We start from the raw sequence: 9,833 nt of genomic DNA, 5'->3' as shown, positions 1-9,833 counted from the left end.
CTGACACCCCAGTGCTCCCACTACAATCCTCCCTCCTTTAAAACAGTTTGCTCCATCTGTCTGTCTAAGAATAAGTAGACCTATACAGAACGATATAAACAAACAAAATGTATTGAAAATAATATTTTCTATAGAATCTCACAATATTATACAATTAGCTTAGTCTACACAATGTAAACATAAGCCTATGGCTGCAGCGATATGTCTTAAAATAGTCAATAAAACCTAGACAGATGTGTGATTAGCTTTGGTTCTCTCTACAGCCTGGGCATTTTCAGCATCAGCATGGACACCAGTCTATCTGGATGTATATCAAAGTATATCACATAGTTAAGCAGTCATTTACACAAATGCACTTCTGCCATAAAATCTCAAATGTTACTAAGTGTGTAAACATTTGAATGTTTGAAATAAAATCTTACCATCAAAATATTCCTCTTCTGCAATTTCTTTCAAAATCATAAATGACGTCATCATAGGACATGTGTTTCCCCACGTCATGATTAATGCTCATGATGGCCAGACCACTCAAACGCTCATGATTAATGCTCATGATGGACAGACCACTCAAACACTCATGATTAATGCTCATGATGGCCAGACCACTCAAACGCTCATGATTAATGCTCATGATGGACAGACCACTCAAACGCTCATGATTAATGCTCATGATGACCAGACCACTCAAACGCTCATGATTAATGCTCATGATGGCCAGACCACTCAAACGCTCATGATTAATGCTCATGATGGCCAGACCACTCAATCGCTCATGATTAATGCTCATGATGGCCAGACCACTCAAACGCTCATGATTAATGCTCATGATGGCCAGACCACTCAAACGCTCATGATTAATGCTCATGATGGCCAGACCACTCAAACGCTCATGATTAATGCTCATGATGGCCAGACCACTCAAACGCTCATGATTAATGCTCATGATGGCCAGACCACTCAAACGCTCATGATTAATGCTCATGATGGCCAGACCACTCAAACGTTCCTGTGACATAGTAGGCCTCAGGTACCTTTTGATGCGTTTGAATTTTGAAAAGCTCCTCTCTGATGATGCTACTGTTACCTGTAGGGTGACTGCCATTCTTAGGGCTATCCAAAGTTTAGGATACAGTTACTCCAGGTTTTTCTTACAGAGAAAGGAAAGCAGCTCAAAAGGTAGTCATCTTATCTGATGGCAGATCAGGTCTATTCTGAATCTCGTGTGCCAGATCCATTCCACTGATGTCACAGTGATCTCTGAAGATTAGAGTGTTTTCAACTTATCTAAGATGACAGTGGACCAATTCGAGCCTGTTGTAACAACATTCACAAAGCCAAGGAAGTTCTCCTTGATCTCTGGCTTTCTCTTTGAAGCCACGCTTCTCAGAAAAATTGACATTTGCTCCTGGTGACTAATGTCAGGTGTACAGTCCAAGATAATGGAGAAGTACTTTGAGTCTCTTACTTGAGTCACTATTTCTTGTCACTCACAATCTGTATCAGCTCATTTTGTGTGCGCCTCCCAAGGTAATTTTGCTGAGATGATTTTCCATAACGGGGTCAAATTTTGCCAGTAATTCAACCTCTTTTAGGAAGTTTTCCATTATCTGGTTGGAAGAGGTTGTCTGATTAACCCCTGAATGCTTGGTTTATTTCACCCAGAGACTGGGTGATACTTATTAAACATGTAAGGACATCCCCACCGTCTCTTTCTTTCAGCCTCCAAAATGGTCATTTGTATCTGGTCAAGAGTCTGTCCCAGACTTCGGCGCAGATCAAGTTCTCTCCACTTAATCATATTGTTTGTGTGTTCAGGACTACCCTCATGGAGTTTCAGGAATGGCGTTGATATTTGACCAGTCATTCACACCTTTATTATTTTGTAGTCTTTTGTAGAAAAAGCTTACAGCAAAAACAATACACAGCTTTGTTTTTGATTGAGTATGAAAGCAAGCTCCTGGTAATCTTTTCCCCATTTGACAACTGTCTCTGTAATAAGCCTGAATGGAAACCTCTTCTAGACTTGTCTTTAGGGTAAGAAAAATGTAGTCCTGGTTTGAATGGACCTCTACGCAATAACTCAGTCCTCATAAAATCTGTTAAGACTGGGGGCCAATCTGCTGGGTCATTTTGTGGAGCAGCAACTGTTCTATTAGGGTCTGAGCTGCTTGTATCTGATGCTGGCTGTACACCTCTAGTAGTGCTAGTACTGGCTCAGGCTGCCTGTACTTCACCTGGGTCTATGTTAGTATTTGCTGAAGCCGGCTGGACTGGGTCTATGTTAGTACTGGCTGAGGCTGGGTGTGGATCAATTGAGTCTGTGCTTGTACTGGCTGATGATCCAGCATCTTCTCTACTGACAAACTTACGCAAAGCACCTGTAAATTATAGATAATACTATTAATTTTGTCAGCTGCATCAGGCCCATTCAAACTGGCTCCCCAGATTTCCTTTTATACATTTTCAAATATAAAATACTATTTATACTAGGGCTTGGCTGAATACTTGATGGTTATTATTTACTGAGAGATGTGCATCCATATTGTCCAGTATGCCCAGCTAATCAACTTTTTAAATTGAATATATGAATCAATAGTCAATGTCAATCCATTGCTTTCCATCTTGCATTAGTCCAGAATGATAACTAAACATTGACCGAGAGACGAGATAATCATGGTCTTGTTTTAAAATAACGTGCGCCTATGAGGAGTGTCATCACACTCATAAATTGTCTGGACTGGTCCCCACAGAGGTTGCAGCTGGAAAGCGCGAGTTTCATTTTGTGCACTCGCATATGAACGCATGTTCCTGCGCGACGCGTTATCTTTTCCGAGCTGCAGTTTATAAACACCATTGCCCGTTGGCGTTTATCAAATGTAATAAATAGTTGCATTTCACTTTTGTCAGGCACAAAGTCACAGAACACAGCCCTGGAAGTGGCTGGCAAGCAAGCAAGACACTGACAGACCAAGAGACGCACTGCCCAGCTAGGTTAGCAAGACAGAGACTAGAGAGAGATGTACTGCAAGCTAGCCTATCAACTTAACGTTACTGTTATTTACTGACATCAAACTTGGAGAGTAGAGAACACAAGTTTACCTGATTGCTGTTCCCGCAATTCACTCTCATGGTGTTTGTTGTGTGTGTTTTTGTGACTATAAGGATAGTTCCGCTTCATCCTAAGAGAGAGAGAGAGAGAGAGACAGCTGCATGTGAGCGCTCACATTTTTCAACATGTTTTTTACAAAAGGATAGATTTGGAGTTAACTCCAGGTCAAAACTCCAAACCTACAACATAATTTTGACCAAAATTAGCCCGGAGAGATTACTGCTTCCAAAGTTTTCTTTTCCAAGCTATATGGAGGGTGCTCTAGCTAACAAACAGTAGAGATCTAAGAACACCATCCAACCTGGAACTGAGTGAGTAGTGTTTGGTTTGATGCTAGTTAAAAAGCCAAGAAGAAGAAAAATAAAATAATAAATGAAAAATAAAGTACATTACAATGATATGGGGACTGAATGCTGAGTTAAGGCTCCCAGGCTTGCAACAACAGACCAGATACAAATTCAATTAGCACTAAGGTGTGAGGTAAAAGGTGTCGAGGACTTTGGGCCCAACAAGTGTCAGGAGTCTTTGAAGCGTCCTCTGAAGCCCCCTACTCCTTTTGCCTGCTGCACTACTGCTTGGATTCCACCTGGTGACCTGTTCACCGTCTGCCCTAGCCTGTCTCCCCCTGTCTGGTACAGGTACCCCCACCACACTCACCCCTCTCTCCAGAGCTTTCGCTCACCTCCAGCACTCGCACACTGTTGGGGAGAGTGACTCTGAACTTACAATGGCTAGCCCCAAGTCGTTATATATTTGAGTTCTCATGTGCATTTTGCTATTTGCCTCATGACTCCTGCATACTTTGTTGACTACAAACTTTCTATACCCAACCGTGGGACAGACTGTTTGTTCCCACACTCGGGACACTGACTCTCTATTGGTTACACTGACTTTTGGCCTCCCATCCCATTCTAACCACCTCTCGCCAGCTTTGTATTCATGTTACCTGATAAAATTGCTGTACAATATGATCTTGCTGCCATCTGATGCACATTCAGATGTCATAAATCTGCAGCGCTCTCCCTGTCCTATGCCGTGATAGTATTACTGTTGATGATATCTGGAAATGTTTATGTACAACCTGGCCCATCTACTGTTGCTAGCCCCAATTCTGACTTGTGCTCTGATATCTACTTCACTGATTTCTGCTCTCGTAAAAGCCTGGGTTTTCTGCACGTTAACATTAGAAGCTTATTACCTAAAATGGATCAATTGAAAGTGTGGGTTCACAGCTCCAATCCAGATGAGTTGGTCATTACTGAGACGTAGTTAAGGAAGAGTGTTTTGAATACTGATGTTAACCTTTCTGGGTATAACCTTTTTCGGCAAGACAGATCTTCCAAAGGTGGGGGACTGGCAATCTTTACCAAGGATCACCTTCAGTGCTCGGTTGTCTCCACCAAGTTTTTCCCCAAACAATTTGATTTGCTGGTTTTAAGCCTTAAACTTTCAAATAGCTCTTTGTTGACTGTTGCTGGGTGCTATCGTCCTCCATCAGCACCGGCATGTACCCTACCTGCACTAAGCTCTCTCCTGGCCCCTTACACTAAGTCTGAATTTGTCCTGCTTGGTGACCTAAACAGGGACATGCTTAATACACCTGACCAAGTCCTAAAGCAATGGGACGCCCTAAATCTTGCTCAGATTATTACCAATCACACAAGGTATGACTCCAAACACGCAGAAAAGGCCACTCTCTCCTTGATGTTATCCTCACAAATAATCCTGATAGGTATCAGTCCGGTGTTTTCTGTAATGACCTTAGTGATCACTGTTTAACAGCCTGTGTTCATAATGGCTGCCCAGTGAAACGATCTGTCCTGATTTGTCATAGAAGCTTGCTACAAAACTTCAATGAGCAAGCCTTCCTTCCTAAACTGGCCTCTGTTAAATGGTATAGAATCAGCTTCATCCCCTCTGTCAAAGACGCTTGGACCTTCTTTTTTGATATTTTCAGTGGTATTGTTAACAAACACGCCCCCATACAGAAAATTTGAATTAAAAACAGGTTCAGGCCCTGGTTCGACCGTGATCTTGCAGAGTTACTCCACCTCAAGAATTGCATTTGGTGAAAGGATCGGCACAAGGTTACTCAGGCTGACTGGCTTTCATTCAGGCAAATGATAAATAAGTGCACTCAGGCTATCCGGAAGGCCAAAGTTAGTTACTTTAAGGAGCAGTTCTCTCTCTTTGGGTCTAACCCCAAGAAGTTCCGGAAAACAGTTAAAGACCTGGAGAATAAACCCTACTCCTCACAGCTGCCCATGTCCCTTAATGCTGATGATGTGGTTGTTACTGACAAGAAGCACATGGCTGAGCTCTTTAAATCACCACTTCATTAAATCAGGATTCCTATTTGACTCAGCCATGCCTCCTTGCATGTCCAACATTTCCTAATCTCCCACCCCTTCCAATGCGACTATCCCCAATACTTCTCCCTCTTTTTCCCCTGCCCCGCTACAAAGATTCTCCCTGGAGGAAGTCACTGAGTCCGAGGTGCTAAAGGAGCTCCTTAAACTTGACCCCAAAATATAATCTGGGTCAGATGGTTTAGACCCTTTCTTATTTAAGGTTGCTGCCCCTATCGTCGCCAAGCCTGTCTCTCCTTTCTGGGGAGGTTCCCATTTCTTGGACGGCAGCCACGGTTAGTCCTTTATTTAAAAGGGGGAGATAAAGCTGAACCTAACTGTTATAAGCCTAATTCTATTTTGCCCTGTTTATCAAAAGTGTTGGAAAAACTTGTCAATAATCAACAGACTGGCTTTCTTGATGTCTATAGGATTCTCTCGGGTATGCAATCTGGTTTCCTCCCAGGTCATGGATGTGTCACTGCAACCTTAAAGGTCCTCAATGATGTCACCATTGCCCTTGATTCTAAGCAATGTTGTACAGTTATATGTATTGACTTGGCCAAAGCTTTTGATACGGTAGACCATTCCATTCTTGTGGCCTGGCTAAGGAGTATTGGATGCAAGATGGCGCCAACAGGGATGGTCGCCTTGATTCAGGTCCTTAGAAAACTATGCAGGTATTCCTTTTTTTATGTATTATTTCTTACATCGTTAGCCCAGAAAATCTCAAGTGTTTTGCATACAGCCAGGCCATTGCATACAGCCAGGAAGAACGACCAGGAATATGTCTTTCCGAAGCGGATCCTTTGTTCGGACCTCCACCCTGGACATGGGATCTTATCCCAGAGGCCGACCCAAAACAATGCGGTTGCCGCAGGAGTGGCAGAAGGAGCGGCCTACTGGTCAGACTCAGAAGGCGAGCACACTATCCACCGCTTCTGAGCATATTACTCACCAATCTCCAATCTCTAGATAACAAGGTGGACCAAATTAGGGCACAAGATGCCTTCCAGAAAGACATTCTCTTTTTCACGGAAACATGGCTCACTCGGGATATGTTATCAGAGTCGGTACAGCCACCCAGTTTCCTCATGCATCGGGCTGACAGAAACAAACATCTCTCTGGTAAGAAGGAGGGTGGGGGAGTATGCCTTATGATTGAGGACTCATGGTGTAATCACAACAACATACAGGTACTCAAGTCCTTTTATTCACCTGACCTATAACTCCTCACAGTCAAATGCAGACCGGATTATCTTCCAAGATAATTATTTTCGATTATAGTCACAGCCGTGTACATCCCCCCCAGCAGATACATCGTCGGCCCTGAAAGAACCTCACTGGAATTTATGTAAACTGAAAATCCCCAGCTACAATAAATGCAGCCTCAGGATGTATGGTTTCAACAAAGCTACCGTGAGAACAAGACTTCCTCAATTCTATCAGCATATCGAATGCGTGACACGAACTGGTAGCATTCTGGATCATTGATACTCTAACTTCCGCGATGCATACAAAGCCCTCCCCCGCCCCGCCTTCAGCAAATCTGACCACGACTCCATTTTGTTGTTCCCAGCCTATAGACAGAAACTAAAACAGGAAACGCCCGTACTCAGGTCTACTCTGGTCTGACCATTCAGATTCCATGCTTCAAGATTGCTTCAATCACGTGGACTGGGATATGTTCTGGATAGCCTCAGACAATAACATTGATATATACGCTGACTCGGTGAGCGAGTTTATTAGCAAGTGCATCGGAGATGTCATACCCACGGTGACTATTAAAACATTTCCTAAACAGAAACCGTGGGTTGATGGCAGCCTTCGCGCAAAATTGAAAGCACGAACCACCGCTTTTAATCGCGGCAAGGGGACTGGAAACATGGCCGAATGCAAACAGTGCAGCTATTTCCTCCGCAAGGCAATCAAACAAGCAAAGCATCAGTATAGAGACAAAGTAGAGTCGCAATTCAATGGCTCAAACACGAGACGTATGTGGCAGGGTCTACAGTCAATCACGGATTACAAAAAGAAAACCAGTCCCGTCGTGGAAGTCTTGCTCCCAGACAAATTAAACAACTTCTTTGCTCGCTTTGAGGAAAATACAGTGCCACTTACACAGCCCGCTCCCAAGAAAGCGAAGGTAACTGAACTAAATGACTACCGCCCCATTGCACTCACTCCTGTCATCATGAAGTGCTTTGAGAGACTAGTTAAGGATCATATCACCTCCACCCTACCTGATAGTCGAGACAAACTCCAATTTGCTTACCACCCCAATAGGTCCACTGACGACGCAATCACCATCACACTGCCCTATCCCATCTGGACAAGAGGAATACCTTTGTAAGAATGCTGTTCATTAACTATAGCTCAGCATTTAACATCATTGTACCCTCCAAACTCGTCATTAAGTTTGAGACCCTGAGTTTCGATCCCGCCCTGTGCAACTGGGTCCTGGACTTTGACAGGCCGCACCCATGACTGCGCATCAGGAGGCTGAAGAAATTTGGCTTGTCACCTAAAACACTCAAACTTTTCCAGATGCACAATCGGGAGCATCCTGTCAGGCTGTATCACCGCCTGGTACGGGAACTGCACTGCCCTCAACCCGCAAGGCTCTCCAGAGGGTAGTGCGGTCTGCACAACGCATCACAGGGGGAAAACGACCTGCCCTCCAGGACAGCTACAGCACCCGATGTCACAGAAAGGCCATAAAGATCATCAAGGACAACAACCACCCGAGCCACTACCTGTTCACCCCGCTATCATCCAGAAGGCGAGGTCAGTACAGGTGCATCAACGCTGGGACCGAGAGACTGAAAAACAGCTTCTCTCAAGGCCATCTAACTGTTAAACAGCCATCACTAACATAGAGGTTGCTGCCAACATACAGACTCAAATCTCTGGCCACTTAAATAAATGGACTTGACAAAGGGATCACTAATCACTTTAAATAACGGCACTTTAATCATGTTTACATATCCTACATTACTCATATCATATGTATATACTGTATTCTATACCATCTAGCCTATACTGTATTCTATACCATCTACTGCATCTTTCCTATGCCGCACGGCCATCACTCATCCATATATTTATAAGTACATATTCTTATTCATCCCTTTACATGTGTGTGTATCAGGTAGTTGTTGTGAATTTGTTTGATTACTTGTTAGATATTACTGCATTGACAGAACTAAAAGCACAAGCATTTCACTACACTTGCATTAACCTCTGCTATTCATGTGTGTGACCAATACAATTTTATTTGATTGGTCTCTGAGAGGTCTTTGGGCTGGTTTGCTAACTATCTCTCAAAGAGTGCAGTGTATAGTCAGAAAATCTGCTGTCTCAGCCACTGCCTGTCACCAAGGGAGTACCCCAATGCTCGATCCTAGGCCCCACTCTCTTCTCAATTTACATCAACAACATAGCTCAGGCAGTAGGAAACTCTCTAATCCAGATATATGCTGATGATAGTCTTATACTCAGCTGGCCCCTCCCTGGATTTTGTGTTAAATGCTCTACAACAAAGAGTTCTTAGTGTCCAACAAGCTTTCTCTACCCTTAACCTTGTTCAGGACACCTCCAAAACAAAGGTCATGTGGTTTGGTAAGAAAAATGCCCCTCATCCCACAGGTGTTATTACTACCTCTGAGGGTTTAGAGTTTGAGGTAGTCAACTCATACAAGTACTTGGGAGTATGGCTAGACTGAACACGGATTTTCTCTCAGCACATATCAAAGCTGCAGGCTAAAGTTAGAGCAAACCAAGTCTAGATTTATCGTAATCGCTCCTCTTTCACCCCAGCTGCCAAACTAACCCTGATTCAGATGACCATCCTACCCATGCTAGATTACGGAGACATAATTTATAGATCGGCAGGTAAGGGTGCTCTCGAGCGGCTAGATGTTCTTTACCATTTGGCCAACAGATTTGCCACCAATGCTCCTTATAGGACACATCGCTGCACTCTATACTCCTTTGTAAACAGGTTATATTTGTATACCCATCGCAAGACCCACTGGTTGATGCTTATTTCTAAAACCCTCTTAGGCCTCACTCCTCCCTATCTGAGATATCTAATGCAGCCTTCATCCTCCACATACAACACTCATTCTGCCAGTCACGTTCTGTTTAAGGGCCCCAAAGCACACACATCCCTGAGTCGCTCCTCATTTCAGTTCGCTGGAGCTAGCGACTGGAACGGGCTGCAACAAACACTCAAACTGGACAGTTTTATCTCAATCTCTTCATTCAAAGACTCAATCATGGGCACTCTTACTGACAGTTGTGGCTGCTTTGTGTGATGTATTGTTATTTCTACCTTCTTGGCCTTTGTCTGTGCCCAATAATGTTTGCACCAT

The sequence above is a fragment of the Oncorhynchus nerka genome, linkage group LG25 (assembly GCF_034236695.1).
Source record: "Oncorhynchus nerka isolate Pitt River linkage group LG25, Oner_Uvic_2.0, whole genome shotgun sequence".
NCBI classification, from domain to species: Eukaryota; Metazoa; Chordata; class Actinopteri; order Salmoniformes; family Salmonidae; genus Oncorhynchus; species Oncorhynchus nerka.
This window is presented reverse-complemented; position numbering follows the sequence as displayed.